This window comes from Manacus vitellinus, unplaced genomic scaffold (assembly GCF_001715985.3).
Source record: "Manacus vitellinus isolate BGI_N305 unplaced genomic scaffold, ASM171598v3 scaffold_23_pilon, whole genome shotgun sequence".
Lineage (NCBI taxonomy): Eukaryota > Metazoa > Chordata > Aves > Passeriformes > Pipridae > Manacus > Manacus vitellinus.
This window is the reverse complement of record NW_021939718.1, coordinates 5,700,658-5,722,863: the sequence shown is the minus strand read 5'-3', so window position 1 is coordinate 5,722,863 and position 22,206 is coordinate 5,700,658. Positions and strand designations below refer to the sequence as shown.

The 22,206-nt window shown below is 37.2% G+C and overlaps 1 long non-coding RNA gene across 2 annotated transcripts; it reads left to right on the top strand.

Moving 5' to 3' along the window:
- The first annotated feature begins 509 nt into the window (after window positions 1–509).
- LOC103755484 lies at window positions 510–21,937 on the top strand. 2 transcript variants are annotated; one of them, XR_001920684.1, is made up of 5 exons: window positions 510–600; window positions 705–752; window positions 2,225–2,287; window positions 16,167–16,244; window positions 20,262–21,937. It is a non-coding gene; the product is annotated as an uncharacterized LOC103755484 (long non-coding RNA). The 2 variants fall into 2 exon arrangements; XR_608075.2 differs by having other exon boundaries at window positions 536–752.
- Window positions 21,938–22,206: the final 269 nt, after the last annotated feature.

Here is a 22,206-nt window from a genome sequence, read left to right as displayed (position 1 = left end):
CGTGGCTGCTCCCTGCCTTTCCCCCTCCCACTGTCCATCCCTCCGCCCCTCCGCGCCTCTGCGCAGGCGCCCTGGCCCGCTCCCCGCCCGCCCTGGCCGCCGCCCAGGGGGTGGCGGGATGGCCTGACAGGGGTGCGGGTGGCTCGGGAGGGCGGATCGCCCTGGGGGTGCGGGATGGCCTGGAGACAGCAGGTCACGGCTGTCCCGGGGCTCCTTCGACTTCGCACCCCGCAGAGCGGGCCGCGGCTCCCAGACATCGGGAAAGGGCGGGCCGCGGGGCTGCGGATTATTGCAGACTAAGCAGTCTGGCGCTGCAGCAGCGTGCGGGGGGAGGCGGGCGGGCAGGGGGAGTGTGTATGTGTAAGGCGGTGTGTGTGGGGGGGGAATGGAGCTGGCAGCTGGCCAGCTACCATCAGAATTAGCTCATTGTTCAGTATAACCAGCCCTGGCAAGCAAAACCCAGCCCGAGAGAGAGGGAGAGGGAAAGGGAAAGGGAGAGAGAGAGAGAGAGAGAGAGAGAGAGAGAGAGAGAGAGAGACTTTCCCCCAGCCACCCCCACCCCTTTTTTCTTTTTTTCTCCGAGGCTGCACTTTGGAAGAGGTGCAGTCATTCTTACCCACACCCCCTACCCTCTCTCCACTCCCCCAACTATAAATTCCCTTCTGTAGCATGCTGCCCTTTTTTAATCCACATTTGTGTTTCAGATCATGTAGAAAGGACAGAAAGTGAGCAGGGACCGGGGGCTTTTGTCTGTAAGTATATGCAATTCCAATCCACAGAATTTTATTTTTTTAAATTAATCCCCTCTCTCTTTCCCTGCCCCCCTGCCCTTCCCCCCTTCCTCTCTCTGCTTCTTTCTGTTTCTTTTCATTTCTTTTTGTCCTTAGCCGGACTTTGCTGCAGCTTGGCTTTCCCCTCTCCGTGCACATTTCCAAACAGTCTTTTTACAAGAAGATGAGAAAACGTGCAGTATATGTCTTTAACTCTTTGTCTTTATGCTTTAAGGCTGGATTTCTAGGCTGTGGATTTTTCCGCACACATGCAAGGGGAGATGAGCAGTGATTTTCTATAATGTTTTCCTTTTTTCTTGCTTTTGCACTCTGCAAACACCAAAACGTATTTTGAACCTAATGCACTTGGCTTTGTTAGCACGCATGCAAGGCTCTAGGATAGGTTTATCATCTCCTTTCTTCTCCCTTGTGAAACGAATCTCCCTCTTCTCCGACCTGACACTAGATTCCTCTCAGGCTCCTGGGGTTTATTTTTAGAAAGCAGTCATTCTTGCAACAGCCTTCTGTGTTTTTGCATCTGCAGCAGTTAAATTTTGGGTGGTTCTTCTGAGAAAAAAAAAAAGCCAAACAAAACCAAAACAAACCATATTTTACTGAACATATAATGATGTACTGCTTTCTTTCAAACGTTTCTATGTACATTTATGGATATAAGAGTTTGCAGTTTTTAATCCAGTATGTATGTGTGTGTTTGTGTACACATATGACTCATACCTAATTACATTTCATACATACACGCTAAAGGTAAGAAATATATAATCAATAGAAGAGGACTTAAATTTTTTGTCATTATAAGACAACTGATAAAGGAGGTATGCTACAAATTTAGTCAATTAAGAGAGTGATAATTTAAGGTAAATGAGGTAGGATCTACTCTTTTTTTCTCTCCCTGTTTAAAATAGAGGGGGGTTGTGGAACAGAGAGAGAGGGAGAAAACTGGAGGTTATATAATGCAGTGCCATTTCCAAAAATACCTAGTCTCTGGGCCGTTACATTGTGTTATACTTGTTCCTTGATTGCAAAAACCCACACTTTGTAGTATGCCTGGGAACAATGGACCGCAATTACTGTAAGCATACAGTGACAGCTTTTTGTTCTCTTGACTGATTTTTGCCTGTGTTAGCCATTAGGTATACTGCTCTTCAGAAATGTACTGAGTGCTAAGAATAGCATAGAGTTCTGCAAATCCAGGTACCAGGGATTCCTTTGTCCTATATTTAAACCTACAGACCACTGAAGTGCAGAAATGCATGATACATAACCATTTATGTGGTTAGAATAATTTGCATGACTTTAATCTTAACTATTGAAGTTAATACTTGGTTCATTCACTGTTAGGCTGGAAAAAAATATCTATTAAATATGGTGACTGTTGGAGTTACTTTTTTTTTCCATTTTAAATTTTTTTAAAATTAATTTAATTAATTTTTCAGATTGTTCTCCTTGTGCTACTTGAGAGAAACTGCAATCCCAAGACTTAACAGAATCTAAAAATGGTAAGAATCAGTTGCTTTAGCACAGAATCAATTTTTTTTTTGTATAAATACAAACACTATTTCCCTGTTCCTGATACACATTTATAAATATGACTTTTTGAGGCTATGGGGATTTGCCATACAGTAACTGATGTACTCTGAAAACCTCCTTATGTTGGATCTTTTATTTTCTTGCAACCTTTGAATAAAAATCTGAAATCCTTCTTTGTGCAGTAAAGCTTATTTAATTGAAACAAGAAATGTTTAGGTTACTGTGAAAAATACACATCATAACACATGTAGCAATATATGCAGACAAAACAATATCCAATAATGTCAACTTTGACACCTTCCTTCCAAAAAAGAAATAAATAGGTCATTGCACTGAGTAAATGAAACATATTTAATGTTAGTCTTTCAGGGAAGTACTTAAGAGGCAAATTAAATTTTCTTATTTGGTAATGTTTTCAGAAGGTTAACATTTCTTTGTGACACAGATCTCTTTCAGAAAAAATGGCTAGGCCTCAAACCTGACTGAATTTACAGGCACTTGGTGGGAATGTATTTATTGAACAATAACCCATTTCCTTCAGTGTTGTGTTTGTCTTTAGTGATAAAAGCCCATATGTTGAACTCTGAGATACTGCTGCTGACAAGCAACCAATTTTAAGGATGAAACGTTATACATCTAAATATGGTATTCTCTGCAAAGGACTGTCTCAGCATCAGCAGGACAAAGATAATAATTTTTTTGCAGAAAAAGGGCTCCAAATAGGCAGATTTAGTTTAGATGGTTTGTTATCATGTAGCATTCTTGATTGAAGGTGCAACTATTGCTTGGAGCATATCTCAAAACATGTCCTGACATAAATGTGATGTGTTTTGGGTGCTACGTTATAATATGGTGGCCAAACACCTGTTAATTTGTATGGAGAAATGCTTGAAGTATCATTGCATAGGACATACATTAACACAGAATATTTTCCAAAATGTGAGGTTCTCAGGGACATACTCTTATTAGGATTGGGTTGAATTAATTGCATTAATATTAACCTTGTCTGGTTCTTGCATTAATATTACCATGTCTGGTTCTGGGGTTGTTTCGATTTGGGGGAGAGGGGATTATTAAAATAAGCAAATACATACTCCGTTATAAAGGCTTTGCTTTTGTTTTTGGCTCCTTGTTTTATATAATTTCTCTCTGCAAAAATAAACTTGCAAATTCTGGAGTTTTAGTCTATTCTGGAATCTACTTTCATCAAAGTGCTTTGATCATCTGTGTATAAATGAATAGATGGGGGTGGGGAATTAAAAGGGAAATTATTCACTTAAACTGTGAATAGAAATCATGTTAAAATACATGTTGTTCACACAACTCTGGAATATTGGATAAGGCAACTGTTTTCCTACCAACACCAAGGTAACAATCAGCCCACATTTTTAGATGCTATGCAGGCTGCTATGCGCAATATATGCCTATCTATGGAACAAAAGATTATTTTAAATCTAGTTAGGCATAAAATAGCTGCTGATTTTTACCAGCAGATGGTTCTGTAAATCTAGCAAGGTTCCTGTAGTAGTCAATGGAATAAGTTTTGTTAAACCAGTCTCTGGACTAGAACAAAAAATACAAATTAGAGCTATCCAAATGCAAAAAATAAAATGTCATTACCCACCTGTCTAGTCCTATTGTTTGTTTTGCAGTGTAACATAAATAAAAATCTCATTTAGCTGTTTCTAAAAGTTTTTTATTTGTCAAGAAAAGGCCTAGTTCAACTTCTTTTTTGTGATCAGAATTAAAATGTAAGAAAGATTAGGTTTTGCCCCAAATTGCAAGGTTACTTAAGATGTGATTCTAGGCAGAACCTCTTCTCCTACCACCACCTCTTTTTCCCTTTCCTTCACTTCCGGCACACTAACACTGAACGTAATTCTAAACCAGACCACTGACATACTTTTCTTGCAGTAATGGACACACTTGTCTTTGGCATATTTCTTGTATTAATTGCAAATATCTCCCTAGCCACACTAATTTGCAGAAAATATTCTTCTTCACATATCAACACTCTCTGTGCTGAAAGATGTAATGGTGAAAGTGTTTACTTTGTTTTTAATATCACAGCATATACAAAGGCTCTGTTCTGCTCTCACTGGTCAGTGAAAATTCAGCTGTTGGATTCACCAGACTGCGATAAACCTCTAAAAATGGGGGAAAATGGCTTGCTTATTTCTTTGCTAAACTGGAAGTTCATTAATTATTTAGTTAAGCTTACAGTTAAAATTGGGAGTATAGGACTCTAATGAACTTGGTAAGTGAGAACAAATGAATTCTTGCTTTAACTTCAGTCTTACTGTTTCTTAATGTTCTTTTTCCAAAAAATGTTTCTTAGTTTACAAGTAAAAGCAAATAATTTAACAGACTAGTTTCCAATACTGCTTCTTTTTCTAGACTTGGAATTAGAATTTCCTCATACCTGGTTAATTAATCAATCTTTCTTGGAGCTGTATAATAACAACATCTTGAATTTAAAGAGAAATAGGCAGAAGACTGTACTTTCTTACCTTCTTATAATATTAATTCATGGACATTTTGAGCCATCTTACACAAGAACACCTGCCATTTGAGGATCTGTTCTAACCTGTGCATATATTTCCATAAGTGTCTACCTTAAGGGAGAAAGAGTCTTTTATATTTATGTGCAATGCGTGAAATCCTGAGGTGTTTAAGTGCTATTTCCATCTGAAATGCTAGAATTTCTGTACACCACCTTCATGGGAAGTGCTGAATGACATAAAATATAAACTAAAAATTGAGTGCTATTTCAAGTGGAAAAACAGACTCTAACTAAAAAAAGAAGAAAAAAGAATAGTTTTAAAAATTTTTTCTTCCCCAAGTGATCCAACCATTGAAATAAAGGAACTTTTCAGAGGGTAAGGAAGTCTTAATTCCAGTTTTCTCTGACCTCAAAGAAGGCTCTTAGCAAAACCAGGGACAGGTTACTGTTTGTGGTGGGGTTTTTTGGTTATTTATTAATGCTAAATGATTGTTTTTAAAGAAAGAAATCATACCATCAGTTTAGACACTTGACAAAGAGATCTGTTTGTTTGCTTCTAAAGCACTCAGGTGTGTTTTTTCATCTCACATTGTGGTTCATTTCTGGATTTCAGGTTCAGTTTTGAGGGTTTGCCTTGCAGGTGCTAAGGAATTTAAACTGACAGTACTAATAAAAATGTGTATCAGTCAACAGATCCTTAATAATTTAATTCTGACCCACATGAAAATAAACAAAAGATAACCTAGAGCAAATCATTAATTTAATTCTGACTTACCACCATTAGATGATTACCGTTAGATGACTTTTTCTTAGTCACCAATGATCTGGAATCTCCAGGCTAGGTGTTGTGCAGTACAGCTGTGTCATCCCAAAGCAAAAAGGCCCCAGAAGTAGGTCATTTGGGCCGAATGCTTCCCGTAGTATATCCTTGCCTGAACTGCATCTGTTCTGAGGTTATTCTGTAGTTTACATTCTCTGCATTTTATAGTTTTACTTGTGGAAAAAAGAGAAATATGGGATGGTGACCTTTCAGAGTGAAAACAGTTGGGAGAAAAGCTCTTCTTCATTAAGTCAGAGAGAAAGAAGTGACAACCTGCATTTGGTTGAAAAGAATCATAATTCCATTAATTTATTTTTTTTTTCAGAAGGGGGTAGAGGGTTTACAGGGAAATTCATAACAAAATTTAAGTTAGATGAAGATATTTATGAAAGAAAGTCTATGTTTAAGATTTCATCCCAGTTTAGTCATTATAAACCTTTTTCCAGGGAGTTACATACAGATGTCTTTTACATTTCGTAAATTTCTGTACCTGTGAAATGATTTCACCTTGGTTAGAATAGCTCTTCATAACTCTAGGGTTATCTGTGGAGAATGGAGCCTAGAATCGGTCTGGCAGAGGCATTATTTGGAACCTTTTATATGCTCTGAGGAAAAAAAATTAAAAAGAGCAAGATACTAGAATGAGACATTATGTCTCTAGACACACACAGCACACACTGGACAAATGCAGCTCTTGGTTTGGTGTGAAAAAACTCATACTTTGTTGATTATTACCAAACCTGGCACAGGAACTGGAATCTCTTTTATGGTAGTTCAGAGCTGCATAGGACCTGTGGAACTGTATCAGACCCTCTTCTGTTCATGTGTAACATGAGTAGAATTTGGTTGAGAAAATTTGATTGGGGGTGAAAGCTAGCAGTTTTGGCCATCTGAATGTGTATATTGTGCTTTTTTATTATGCTTATGTATTGTGTATGAAGAATACATTGTGTACAGTGTGCTCAGTGTTACTTGATTCCTGAAAAGTTTAGGAGAATTAAAGCTTTCCAGCTTACAAAATTTATAAGCAGAAATACAAAATGATTTTTGCAAAACTTCTATCAAGTCAGCTCTTCAACTGAGCAGGAAACACAATTTTAGTTGATTATGAGTAGAAAAGAAGGGCTTAAAAAGAAGTAATATTTGCCCAAAGCTATAGATAGTAGGGATAGTTCTGTGGTACAGCTCATATGTACATTAAAAGACAGAAAACTTGTATATACATGTTTCTACTCAGTCACAAACATTTACACTCTGGGTGCTAAAATTTTATAACTATGCCCCAGCATACTTTATCTGAACAGAACTGTGTTGACACATGGAATGGGAGGTTTGCATAATACTAGATCCAGGAAAAAGCTTTACTAACTCTTTTCTCAAAGGCTGAAATCTTGGAAAATCAGAAATAAGAATTAGTATATATACCTTGTAACACTACAGTCATGACAGTGATTTTTAAGACTTGCGATCTAAGGCTATCACAGGATATTTTAATAAAAAATATTTTAACTATTTGTATTTTGGTTTTATTTCAAACATTTTTTCACCTCATTAAACCACATTGGTTGAGGGTGTGATCTAGAAAGATGCAAGAATGTTACTTTCAAGTGTTTAAAGTAGAATGATAGTATGAGTCACTGTTTCAGTGTTACATGCAATTCAGTTTGCACTTCTGATCTGGCAAATTCACAGCAGCATTACTGAATGAATCCCTATGTACATGTTGCTGGGAGGATTCCTGATGTTTCCTTCTGTAAATACTGCATTAAAAAAACCCCTCAAACCGAAAAACAACAAAACCAAAACCAAACAGAACCAACCAAACAAACAAAAAAGAAAAAATGAAACAAAACAAAAACACACAACCCCCCCCACACCCTCAGAATAAGTAGGATTTTCTCATCCTACAGGAAGAAGTGTCTGTGGATCAATTTTGTTAACATTAATCTGATTGTCTGTCTACTAGCTTAGCATATTTATGTGGGACCAAGTTAAAAAAAGTAATAAGAAATTTGTGTGTTTTAAGCCTTGGCTTAATATGTACATTATCAGAAAGAACTGAACTGTTCCAGCACTGATGTTTAGAAGGCACACATTGGCACCACAGAGTTAGTCAGAAAGGCTGGGTTAGAGAGGAACAAATTTTCCTTCTTCATTTTCACATGACTGTACCTAAATCTCTGTCATAAAAGAATATGAGTTTACATAACTCTATTCCTGCTGGCAAAAGAAAATCCTGTGGAAATGTTGGTATGTGTCCTTACCCTTAATTTCTCAGCTAAGTAATTATATAAGGCAACTTGGAAAACCCCAGAAAGAATACTTGGCAGCAAAAGTTCTTTACCTGTGTGTTTCTGTTATACGAGTCCTAGAATGCACAGACATTTTGTTACTTTCAGCCTACAGTGCACACATGATACACTTTGTAGTTTTGTATCTGGAAAAGCACTTAGTTCCATTAGATGGTACTAGAGGCTGATAATATGGAGACTTCAGGTAAATGTGCCATAATGCTTTCAAGCACTGGTTACAATCATCTGTGGTCATTACAACCCTTTTAATGAGGTAAGTACTGGCTGTACAATGTGATTCTGTCTCCCATTTCCAAGAATACTGCTGGGGCTCCTAATGCTGGCCTGAAACATGCTGCTTGGTCAAGGGGCTGGCATCTCAGAGGCAGAGGCAGTGAGTTTGCCTCTGCTTGGGGAACAGCATCGCTTGGATTGCTGGTTATCTTTCTGGTATGTGTGAGAAAAGCAGTTTCAGTCCAAAACAGTCTATTGAGTCTTCTGTAAGCTACAGTATTCAGGCCATTCATTTAGAAAATTTATAGAAAATTAAAAAAGGAAACACTTCTGAGTCTGCTTGGTGTATACATTTTGTGTACCCCAAAACTGCAGGGCTAGGTCTGAGAGGGCACACAGGAGAAGCACTATTCTGGCCTGACTGTTCTTATTCTTTCTTCATGATTACCTAATGGCCTTTTTTGTGGTCTTTCTATTAAGATTAAAACTCAATGGAGTGAGGAGACTGGACTAAATGAACCTTTTGCTCGGCCTGTGACCATGTTCTTTTTCTTCCTCCTCTGTTGCTCAAGTAATTTGTCAATGTTGAATACGAAACTACTGAAAAATTTAACTATGCAGCCTTTGGTCCAGCATTTTGCTGCCATGCTGTGTGTTCACCTGATTTTATAGCAAGAGACTTGCTCATGCATCTTGTTCTGCAGTCACCATTAGGTGTAGATGCAAATAGTTACTAATTAAACTCTACCTTATTGCCCTTGAAGAGCAAATTACAAACTCCTATGCAATTGACTGAGAACTTGAACATTGTTTTAATTCTCAGGTTTGTTATTGTTATTTTGCTGTGTGTTGAATGTTAAGTGAAACAACAAAAAGGACCACTGTAGTACAGAGGCGAACAGATGAAATATGATGGGTTGTACTGGGCTCTGAGTTCAGTTTTCTGGAGGGCTCTCATTTGCTTATTATAATTTCTGTGATGTTTTATGATCTCAGAGTACATGCAGAAATTTACCGGAGGAATAAAGTGATTTGCAGCCATTTTATTGCTTCATGGAACTTTCCATATAATATAAATTTATTTATTATTTTTGTTCTGAAATAAATGCATTTCTTTCTCTTCCAAGGAGTGCAATACTCTGGTAATCAGTATCTTTAAAATTCATTAATTCAGTCAGAATTTAGAGGAGCATTTATGACAGTGTTCACAATATAACATTTGATTTTTTTTCTCTTATTCTTTGCATGCATGATAAACATTAACAGTGCTTTGCAATGATTTTTGCATATTAATGAAATAAAAAAGCAGAATGACAGCACTTGTAGCACAGAAGCCAGATTCATCTGACTATTGCAAATTGATCTCTCTGCCTAAAAATTGCATTACGTTCAGGTAGTGTGGGATGAATTCCTCTCCAGGGAAAATTAGAAAGTGTTTTCTATAATTAATCTCATTCAATCATGTATGCCAGAAGACAGCTAAAATTTCAGTTTAGGATTCTTACCAGATAAAGAATTGGGCAGAAGTCTGCTGACTCTACACACAAGCTTGATCAGCTTGTGTTGCCCCCCTCCTCAACACCATACTCACCCAGTTTTGGAGACTAGTGGTCATGTAAGAGATGTGGAAAATGTGCTTGCTCTGAACACCGAAGTTCAGAGTTCTAAACTATCTACCCAACATCCTTTCCTGCAGCAAGGGACTCTGCAGCAGTAGAGCCCATTAGTCTTAGAAGCATGATTTAGAAAATTTTGCACAGTCCCTCAGACAATTTTCTTTTTTATGTCATGAGATGCTCTAAGTACATATATAAAAGATGCAACTTGTATAAGATGGATGAGGACAGGAGTGAATTCTTTGAAGAAGATGATACAGATGACCCAAGGTAGGACACTACATACAAGCAGACACTTCAGTGTAAATGGAAAAATGGAGACCTTAAGAACAATGAAATAAATGATAGATGAAGACTGGTTTAAATGAGAAGTTTTTTACTAAAATCTAGAAAAACTACCTCCAAGGTCACTTCCTTATGCTGTGTAGGGAAGAAGCAAATGACACTTTATTCTGTGAAATTGACAAAAATTGCAGAAGTGATGAACAAGAATTGCAAAAAAACCCCTAATGAATAAACTTTATAATTCATGTGCGGTGTGGAGAGGGGGATGCAAGGAAAAGCATACTTGCCTCATTTAGGTCTTTTCATCTCTATGTGGTTGTGAGTTTGAGTCATCAAATGGGGAGGAATAAAAAGCAGCACTAATATTTTCCCCATGAAAAGGCAAAGGCATCAGAGGATGCTGATGCAGAGAAGTCAAAGGCAAATTCAGGTGTACAGTTGTCCTGTCACATTCTGCTGATGCTAAGTATTAATTATCACTGTAATGACAGGTAAAGTCTCACCAAAAAGGTGGGACACTTGGAACAATCCCATCCAGATGGAGAATCATCATATAATTCTTCATCAGTTCTCTCAAACCATTTATATAACTTTCTTTACTCTGGAATTAACCAACTGAAACACTTGTAAATTAATTTTTTTTTCACCTTGATTTTTTAATGTTCATGACTGGAACATTAATGTTCATGACTGGAAAACAGGGATGACAGAAAAACTTGCTGCTCTGCCAGTGTATTGAAAACATGAAATCAGATTATTTGGGGTAACTGCCACTGCACCTCTACCACAGGTTCACACTTTTGGTGCAGAGCCAGTCAAAAAAGCTAACAAGTTTGCAAAATTGACAATCCTCACACCTGTTAAACCACAGCATTTTTAACTAATTAAACTAAGGTATTTAACTTGCATTTTAACTTGGGCAGCTTGTGGTTTTTGATGTTTCAACAGGGAAAGCTTCCTCACTGAGCCTTTTTCAGTCAGCTTATCACAATAGCATTATCCCATTTGATCTTGTGTGCAGCTTCTTCAGTACAACAAAGGTTCATCAAAACTTCAAGGACTCTTTGAAACAAGGAGTAATGATGAGCACGCTTGATGTGGCCTTATCATTGCCCTCTGCAGAAAGTTCAGATAATAAAAAGTGTCTGGGAGCACACTGCCACCCAACTAAACTCTCAAGAAGCAGCAACCATTCAGCTGTAGGTATTAAATCTTGTATGCTAGGTTTGGAACATGTGGACATTTATATTATATGCTTTCATAATGTTCTCCTAGCAGTGTTAAAAATAAACTACTGAAGATGGGAGCACTAGAAGCAAGGCATTGATTCTAGCAAAAGAATTCCTTTCAGTTTTGTTTAAAATTAATTAGTGAGGTTTTCATTAACAAAACTATTGATTTGGTGTTCAAGTCATGATGGAGTAAGATTGTCTGTTTATGCTTTTAGATTGTGACTGTGGGACCTTGGTTACAAAGAGAACTTTTTACTGCAGTGGGAGGCATTTGTGGGAATTGAGAACTTCATGGTAGGATGTGCTGGGGAAAGTAGATATACAGCTCTAACCAGCTGGTAACTAAGAAACTTTTTTTTTTTTTAAAAAGGCAAAGTTATAACTGTTTAAACTTCACAGGCAACTATGTTACAATTTTTCAAAAAAGAAATTACATAGTGTCTTAATTTGGAAAGAAAATCTTCTGGACACTTTCAGTGGTGCTGAGACCAACCACAAAGGAAATAATTTGCAAATGTTCCTTGAGTAGCTCAATTTCATTGATTTGTGTCATTGCAACACAGAGCAATGGTGGTGCAAAAATCCATTAACTACTTGAAAGAAATACAGGTACAGAAAGGAGGAGTAGCATTCCTTTCTGGTTATGCAACCCATCCTTAGGAGAACAGTGTAAGAGGATGGCCTCTCTCTGTTCCGGATTAGGCACTACAGACACACAGAGCAACAATTCTCACAGCTGCACAAGTGTCATTTTAGTGCTGCAGATAGAAAGAGCACACTTCTTTCTTTCCTTCTTTTCCACACACGCCTCTTGTTTTAGTCCCTTGTTCCTTCTGTGTCTGCTGTTAGACTGCTAACCCATACAGGAAATCTTTTCCTTATAGTTTTGGTGGTTGATTTTTGTTTGTTTGGTTGGTTTTGTTTGGTTTTTTCTTTCCTACAAGCTACTGCAGAACTACTAGAGATTACCTTTTATTTGGAATTATGAATTTCTAGTGTACTTGTCATAATTTCCTTTTTGTTTTCATTTCCCCCCTCCCCTGCCCCCAAAAATTGGTTTATATGACAAAGAAGTTATCTGAAACTTCACAAAAGCTGGTTGCTGATTTGCTCAGAGCAGTTGGTCTTCAATAAACTTCTAGTTAAAAAACTCTGACTGCAGTTCAATACCACTGCAAGCCTTGAATGAGACTTGAGAACAGGAATTCTGCTGTGGTCCACCAGGGGGGATGAGTAGGAAATATAGAAAAAGTAATTCCAGTGGCTTTCTTAATTGTTTCATAACTATAAAAACTTCAGGAATATTATTAGGAGAATGCTCATTTTACTAAGTTTAGCATGCTGTAAATCTGTTTTTTTTCCCCTCTTGATGAATCTATGTGAATGTTTGAAAGATGCTCTTACTGACTAGGAATGAAGAGTGGGAACCAAGAAATTAATTTCAGCATTTTTATGTGACTGATACAGTATATTTAGTCCAGCTATGTTAAATTATTTTGTGTGTCTGTTTTAGAGCTGGGCAAAAGATTGTGCTCCCCTACTGTTGCTCTTTAAGAGGACATGGCTTAACATGGAAGAACAGGAATTGAATTTTTGAAATGTTGGTAAAACAGAGTCTTTGCAATAGCAAGAGTTTCTCAGTCTGTTGGGTAAAAGAGAAAAGATGACTCTGGAGATCCTTCTGTTTCTGAAAGAAAAAGTATCAGTAAGTAGTTCTGGAGCCAGGATGCTGTAAGAGCTCATAAATAGACTGGGCATTTATTTTGCTCCCCTTTTGCTTTTTCTTTAACACTAAATTTTATAATTTATATCCTTTCAAGAGACTGAAGGCCACGGAATTGAAAATATAATCTTAATAGATCATTCCCAATTCCAAGTTGGCCTCAATGTTCCAGGCAGAATTGCATGCTGCCGTAGAACAGTCTCAAACAGCTCTTCCCAGATCAGTGGGTTTTTTCCCCCTGACTTCTCTAACTGTGAGCAAATGGTTTTGCATGTCACATGTTCTGCCAGGAAGGCAGGATCCCAGCAGGGTAACACTGTTAGTCAGACATTTAGGGATGATCCACTCTGATAATTTATGGATGAAGTTTACTAGCTTAACTTTTTAATTAATGATTATCAGATACTGAGGCCATCAATATGAGTCAGAGTGTGACTCTTATACATTGTGTAGATTTGCAGTAACTTCAGTTTTCAGTCCCTCCTAAAGCTCAGTAATTCTGTTCTGAATCATGACAGCTTTGGTTTTTTAAGCCAAGCCTGAACTTGCATAATAATCACACAGGAAGTACTAAGAAATGACAATTTGGTGTGTATCAATGGAAACATTTATTTAGAAGTGTTTGCTTTATGCTAACAGCTGGAATATTGTAACCCTTACATCCTACTCTGTAATGGAACATTACTTTGCACTTTCTCCTCTCCCTATAGCTCATCTTGCAACATTATTATCAGTTGTTTTGAGCTGCTGTAATTAACTAAATGTTCTTGCTCTGTTTTTCTAACACCCCAGTTATCAGTATATTTGAACATCTAAGTAGTTTCTGCATTTATAAAGCATGTAGCACAGCAAGACCTCATGGTTTGCTTTTTATTTCATTTTTTTTCCTGGTGGATTGTAGTAAGTTTTAAGTAGACTTTTCTATACCAGCATTTTTTTTTTCCATTCCAGAATCTTCCTCCACTAAGTCAGGATCCAAACCATGATTCTCTTTCTGCATTGCTCCCAAGTCAGATACTTAAAGTTCTTTGGCTGTCCATTCACAACTTTGGTACACTCGTAGCAGAACAATTACTGCATGCGGAATATATCCATGTGATTATTATCTACCAGTATGGGCCACAGTAATTGTTTTGAAGAAATATTAAGAAAATGGGACATTATGGTCTTTTTTCTTTACAGAAAATTTCTGTGAGAGGTAACCAGGGGGTTGTGTAGGGTATTTTGATTGTGGTGTTTGGTTTTGGTGCTTGGTTTTTTTAACCCTGGAGCATAATTGTGAGTTTATCTTACAATTTACAGCTTTTCCCTCCTGTCCCATTCCCACCCTTAAACTGCAGTTCCTCTAAGTTTTTATTAATTTAAGTTGAGGATTTTTATTTTGTCATTTGACTTCAAGTGCTCATTCTATTCCTACTAAATTATTAATATGGCCTATGGACTAATCTAAGTATATCTCAGGCTCCATGGAAAATAGAGAAGGTCATATCCATCATAATGGCTAATACTGTATTCTGATGCTTATTTTGTCCTCCTATATACATTTTTGTATATTTTGCTGGTTTGAACATGCATGTCCTGTGGTAGAGCTGAACTCCTATTGCTACTTCCCACCATGAGTTTTCGCACAAAAAATACCACTACACAATAAAACCAAGACATATTTGCAGAATGGGTAATCAGCTGTTATAAATAGCTACTAGAGAACTAGAGAACTTGGTGTCTTTTATTCAAGTGTTTCAAATATTCAGTGTGAACATTAACACACTGTGTTACAGTGTGTAATACATAGTGCCCTGTCCTATGTATTAATTATTTTATGTCAGACATACCCAGAGGGCTTAACTGGCTTGAAAACTAGGGTATGAAATCAAATCTGTTGCTTTAACTGGGAGAAAGCACTGTGGTTTGGACTGCAGAAAATCATGGGAGAATGTCTGAAAGCAGGTATTGCCTTGAGCTCTGTGCCCATCTCTGTTTTCTGCCTTACAGTAGAATTCAGCACTTTCTGTTGGAAAGATGATTTAAGTAATCTTCTGATTATTTTTCTAAGCTACAACTAGTCCAGTTGTGCCAACTTATAGTGAACTTGCATCTCCACAGATATAAAATCATTCCTCTTGTTTCATTATATGTACAGCAGTAAGCAGGTGAGTAAAACTGGTCCACCAGTTATTTAAGTGACAATACAAGTTTTTATTCTCAAAGTGCAATCAAATTTGAATGGTGTAATTTTTAATAGTCAGCTCAACATATTGACAGTTAGACATCCAGATATTGCGCAGAAAGAGTTCAATTCACCAAATGCCAAAGGCCCACAAGAAAGAACCAGGAGGAAAATAAATTCAAGATCTTCAGTATTGTATGTAACTTGTAGTTCACCACTTCAGTGTTTCATGAGACCAAGATGAAGGATGTTTTGATCTTCATCCTGAAGTTGAGGTGCATCAGGTTAGCATTTATTCACTCTAATCTCCCACTGTAGTCAGTAGACAGCTTTGGATCTTACCCATTTTCCATAGGAAAATTTTTCTATAGACATTGAATCTTGCTCCCAGCTATTTTATTGTATGTATCTTATAATTTGTTGGATTTTTTTTTAACATGCAAAATACAGGGTGCTAACATAGAATTATAGCTTCTTCAATGATCTTAGAAAGTTCTAGTTCACAGTTCATTGCGAAAGGATTATCAAAGGTGTGTTGCTCTTGTCTGCTGCAGTCATCAGCAAAGGTAATGAACTTCATTAAATAGCCTTTTACCAGCGACTTCTGGAAGAAGAGAATGGGCATGTTGTCTCACAATATCCTCAGTAAGTTTAAAAGTATGGACATCCTCTTATACAGAAGTTTTAAAGATATTTAAAACATTGCATCCTGTACACTTTTCTTTTTTTTTTTTTTCCAAACAGCCTTTTGAATGCAGATTGTCATAAACAGTAGAGTTGTAATGCTCTAGGGACAGATGTTGTCGTGGCTACAAAAAATATGTACTAAGCGTTAAACACAGCTAGGTCTCTGGGCCAAGCTCAACTAACATTAAACTTGGTTTTAGTAGTGTGATCTATCATATGAACACAACTTTACTGCATTTAATGAATGTCTCTTTGTTAGTAAGATCTTGTATATATTTATGTCACTACAGGTTTATCAACCAAGGTCAATGACTTGGGTAAGCCAGAAAATCTTTCCAGCCAATGGAGGGGATGGGGGATTTCCAAAGGTAAAGTTATTTATGTAATTTCTTTCATATAACAAACAGTTTACTAAGATGAAAGTTTTCTGAAAAAAAATTAAATTGCAAGTTCAATGGATTTCATTTTATGACTGCTTTGAGAAAGTAGCCAGCTCTCATGATTTCATCATGAGTCTTATGTTACTCTGTTTTTCTTAAAGCCTTGGCTCCTTGTTCCAGGCAGTTAACTGAAGATTTTAGCTTTCATTTTAAAATTATGTTTTTAGCCTTCAGGCTTGCAGAAAACATGGACTTGTGCTGGCTACACACCAGAAGGAAAACATAATTTTCAAGAGCTCATATTTCTTGAGCCTGTCTCATGATTTTACAGGCTTGACATCTGAGTTTTGAATGCTTAATTTTTGCAATTCTCTCTTAGCAATGAAGATGAAAATGTCAGTGAAAATGCAGAAGGAGGAACCGTGTGGTGTTGTTTATCTTTTGTTAAGTTTTTTGCTTGTGCTTTACCTGTTAAGTAACAACCATACAAAGCATGGCAGGTTTCATCTGAATTTGACAAGGACTATCCCAACATACAGGCAGAAGATGTGGCTTGTCACATCTTTAGAAGTGACAGGATTCATAAGCTTTTATTCTGTTACCATTGCTGGCTTCATAAATGTGAAACTGGATATGATATGAAATCTGCATAGCAAAAGTATAGCAGTTACTCAGAACCACAAAATGTACATGTTTTATTTTCATATTCCCTTTCATTACTGACTCAAGATCTGCGGGGTGGGAAAAAAAAAGAAGCAAGTAAGTAAAGAAGAGATCACGTGGTAAACTGAAGAGAGCACATGGAAAATTGTTTTGATTAAGTTTAAGTTATTAGCTAGACTTCAGCTCCCTGTTAACAAAACTCTGCTGTTATTGCATCTGGATAACACTGTACTTTCCGCACTTTTTCTCTGTAAAGGAAATTCTAAACTTTATAGCTAGACTATTTGTAGTCTGCTATTTTCAGACTCATGTGCCAGCATGTCAGTCTTCAAACTAACATATATGGCAGTACTGCCGCTCTTAACAGCCACAGTATTCCAAAAATTCAGCTGAATAGGCTGATAGCAATGCCAGAGTATTTGCTGCATATGGTCATACTTGCATCAAGTGAATTTGCTAACTTTGTGAATCAGCTGTGTGCTAACTAGATGGGTTTTATTCAAAATTTCAAATTAGCAGCTTTACTAACTTCTCATTCATCATTAAAGTTACTCCTGAAACACATTAATGAAGCTGTGAATTATGTGCAGCATAGTTAGTAGCAATGCTGCATTATATAGGATTTCTGAATAGCTGCAGTTTTGTGCTGTACATAGATTAAAATAAAAGTTTATATAAACAGATAACAGTTTCTCAACTATTCAAAAGGTATTTTATACTTTTTCCCCTTATAATCATTGGATTCTTGCTTTTTAAATACAGTGTGGTTTTTTTCTACCCCTTATATAAATCTTCAAAAGATATTTGACATGTGCTTATACAGGGACCAGCTTTTAGAACCAGCTCCAAATTTTAATTCACAACTGACCTTCAAAAGTAACTTGAATATTAGTTGCACACAATCCAGCTTCCAGCAGAGTATCAACTTCGACAGAATCTGTATGTCTTTAGAAATTTTTTTTCATTTGTTCTATAAAATTAATTAGGATAAATTGTTGAAGAAAACTGCACAAAGTTTTCAGTCCTTCAGCTGAGCAGTTTTACCTACTCAATGTCAAAAGGCCTCAACTGCTAAAAGAATAAAGTAAAATTAATAGATTTTTTAAAACTATTATTTGAAATAAAAGTGTTGATGTGTTTTTTTAAAATTATTATTTTCATGCAATCTACAAATGTAAAAGGATACAGTTCTTAAAGACAATTTATTTCTAGACCTAAGAGAGTCATATGGGACTTCTTATCTCATGATTATATGGCAAAATTTCAGGACTGAGATTGTTTTTACAGCTGAAAAGGAACTGCCCAACACAATGCTTTTGGAAATTTGCCCAGACCTTTGGTCTGTGCGCCCGTTTGCATCTGTAAGTTTCTAGTTTTCTTCTCACATCCTGTAAGTGATGCATAAGTAGCAAATTTATTTAAAAAAAAAGAAATAGTAAAAATATTATCATGAGGATGGAAGAGTCCTGTGAGAAAACATGTTTGTGCAGTCACTAAAATTTAAATGGTATGTTCTAATTTTGAAATTCTTATAAAGTCCCCAGTTTGGTTCCAGCAAAAGTATATTTCTACTCCTACTTCTTTCCCTGGCTTTCAGAGCCCTTCTGCATATGTACTGACATATGCAGTACAAAATCTGCTCTTTTTCTCCATTTCTGGATGCCCCAAAGGAAGAGGTCACTGAGAGCAAGGGATTTTGCTCTGTGTTCAACCTGAGAACTGCTCCTGACCATGTGCAGTGCAGAACCCCATGAGGATTTCTTCTACCTAAATGCAGAATTTATCCTGTAAACTGTGATAAAGGCAGTGGGGGAGCCATGGGGTGACTTAATTCCCAGCACAATAAATGTAGCAAGTATGGACGTCCCAGCAAAAATTCTGACTTTGAAGAGCCAGGAAAGGAAAATTGCTGAAAATTGCACTTTACTGGTAGTTGTGGAACTGCCATGTGTTCAATTTCTAATTCATAAATTTACAACTCTCAGATCAGAAAAAATGGAACCTGAAGAAAACAATTTCTTTAACAAAGAGAAGTATTCTGCTTATGTCACAGACATGTCCAAAGCCATATGAGCAATAAAACACCTTTACAATTCTAATCTCTTAAACACAAAACCCACCAATTTATTTTTCCATACTTACAGTATATTACTAGTTAAACAAATTCTTTTTGTTTCAGAACCCATAGTGGCATAACATCAGCAAAGTACTTTAGGCACACGCTTAGCCTTTAGGCTTCATTCTAAGGCTTAAATTGAAATATATATTTAAATGCTTGACTGAATATTCACAATTAATATGTATTGTTAAACAAGGTCTTTCTGAGGCAGCTGGCTTATATGGCCCATCATCTTCTTACTTGTCCAGAACAAGAAACACACTGCAGGGTCTTTAGTGTGCTCTTTTGAATGGATTAATATAGGGAGGTGACTTATTAGTATATGTTAGTTGCTTAAGCAGTAAGGTTTTTAAAGATAAGAGGTCTAAGCTGTAAAAAGTTCACTTAAGATGGTCTTTCATAAATAAGATGCATTTTTAGGTTGGAGGTCAAGTTGGAGATCAAGTGGATCCATAAAAGGGAACTTGGAGCTCAAAAAAGACAAGCAAACAAATGAATATATTGGTAGATAATACCATTAACATTAAAGTTTTGGTTACACTGGTTGGTATTAAGCCATATTTCCAAAGGGGCTTGGTGCCTGCCATCTGTCAATTCATGGCTCTGAGTTTTACATTACGGTATTGAGACCCTGTGTCTGCCTTCTGTGCTTCACATGTGCGGAACAGATAATTGCTCATTTTCAGCCATGGCTGTGTGCCAGAACTCCTGCACACACAGCACCTGTTGGTGCAGGTTTAGACCTAAGCTGCCTCAGCTGTTATTAAGGGCATAGAAATGGCTTGGTTGGGCAAAAGTGAGTAAAGTAATTCTGAGGAGTATTGTAAGGATGACCTGCAAGAAGGGGTTCTTGCTCCACAGCTTCTTTCCCAGTGACTTTTCTTGGATTGCTGAGGCCTCCCAAACTGCAATAGATGTCCAGATTCCCCAGTTCAGCAGTGGAGGGTGGTTCCTGGCTCAACCCTTGCATTTTGGCTGCTAGGACACACTCATTCATCCTCAAGTGACATGTTTTTCTCAGATGGTGAAAGAATTGCCTGGTTTTCAAGCAATCCTTTGCTCTCCATAACATCAGTATTTATAGGTGATTCAGTCATGTTTGATAGATGTTTAATTCTCAACTAAAGCTGGGGAATTGTGTAAACCTTAGGGTAGGAGAAGGGGTGACTCCACCAAACAGACTTCTGTGAAGCACAGCTAATACCAGTTTTTCATCTCCACAGGGGAATCTCCCCATCTCGAAGGAAGTGAATCGCAAGAAAAGTGAGGTGGAAGGGGAGTGCCTGGTTCCAGTAAATGGCTATGGACGCCACTTCACCAAAATCAATTACCTCTACTCTTATTAAACATTATTTCTCCATTTGTATTACATATGGTGTATGGGTTTGATGAGGTCATGGTGTCATATCTTGGGGATTGTTTTTGTGTAAATCATCAAGTGTAAGAAGAAACTATGGGACTCTGAGCCTTGCTTTAGAGAATAACAGTGGACAAATGTGTACCATAAAAACTAGTTTTTAACATTCTAACTCAAGCGAAAGCTCTCAGAATTTCACACTGTGAATCCATGTTTACAAACATTACAGGTGGGCCCTCAGGCCTGGTTCTACCACAACAATGTCTTCCACTACTCAAACTCCACAGCTCACATGAAACTGGTTAACAGCTCTCTCCATTTCCACCAACCTGAACTGCTTCTTGCAGAGGCTGAGAGTCCCCCTTTTTTCATTTAGATGTAACATGCCTAGTAGTTTATTTTCATTGATTGTCTGTATATCTCTATATTTTATCCATGTACTCTTTTGATGTATAGAAGTAGTATGAAACTCATGGTTTCCTTGTGGTAAGTGATCGTGATGCTGCCACGGGATTTGAGACACTGATGAATGGTGCTATTTTGGACTTTAAATATGCTCCTTGGCAAGGTAGCTCTGATGGAGTTATTTTTTATTTCCATGTTCTGAGAAGGTGTTGGTACTTTGTTTTTCTGAATGTTGTTCTTTAGACTGGACTGACTTGTTTACTTGTGTCTTCAGTGTGGCTTTCTTATTCAGTGCTGTAGGTGAGTAACTACTTATAGCATACAAGTGAGGAACTGATTCCCTATCAGTGTCCACTCACAAACATGCAGTTACAGTGGGAGCAATCACAAAACTGTAATTTACATAAAATCTCCTTTCTGACTCCTGTCCACCTTATGGAGAAAGACGAGCAATAATTTTCCACCAACTTCTCAAAGTCTCTTGATTTTTGTCTTTTTTTCTTACAAGCCTTTTAAAAAGAAGGGACAAGTTTTAATGTCCTCTTCAAATCCAAAAAATAGGGGATATAGTAAGAAAAATACAGCAAATTTCTGGGAGGAGAAGTCCTAAAGGGGAAGGGTACATTTCCACAGTCCTGTCAACATGTGGACTTTACATTTTTGTTCTTGCTCCCAGACTACTATCAATACAAAATAACACAAACCACAAAACTAAGCAGTACCATCTACTCATGGAGTGTTGTTGTGTTAGACACAGTCTGAAAGCCCACCTTAATTTTTTATATAATTCTGTCTTTTAGCTCTTCCTTTTACAGGGCAGGCCTTGTTCTGAACTGTCTTAGCTTCTGACTGTTAAATACCAATGCATGCACTGCACTTCCTAGATTTCTTTACCTTCCCCACCTTCTGTATCCCTTTCCTTATACCTTTTATTTTCCAATAGATTAGATACGTCTGTTGTGCTGTATATAGAGCAAGAAGTAATATTCAGCAGTCGTGGCATTTATGTATAGTTGTTGTGTACTGCTGAAAATGCAGGCTTTTGTAACGTGATCTTTAATAATGCACTATAAGTACCCAATGTATTTTAGCTATTTTAGTAGGATTTGTTCAATAAATACGCAAGCTGTAAGGGTAGCTGTGATGTCTTTGTTTCCTTATTGCAATAAAGGGAGGGCTCCTTTTCTGCTGGTTTGCATCTGTTCTTCATCTGCCTTCTGAGATTTGTTTCAGGAATATGTGGTGAAGTAAAAGGTGATTCCTTTTGTAGCTATGCTAAGCAGTAGCTATTAAGATAACCTGAATGCCAAACCTGGATCTGGGAAATGATATCTTGCTGGACAATGGTAGTCATATACTTTGTCTTCAAGACTGTGGAGAGGTTGGGTCAGATGTGACATTTGATG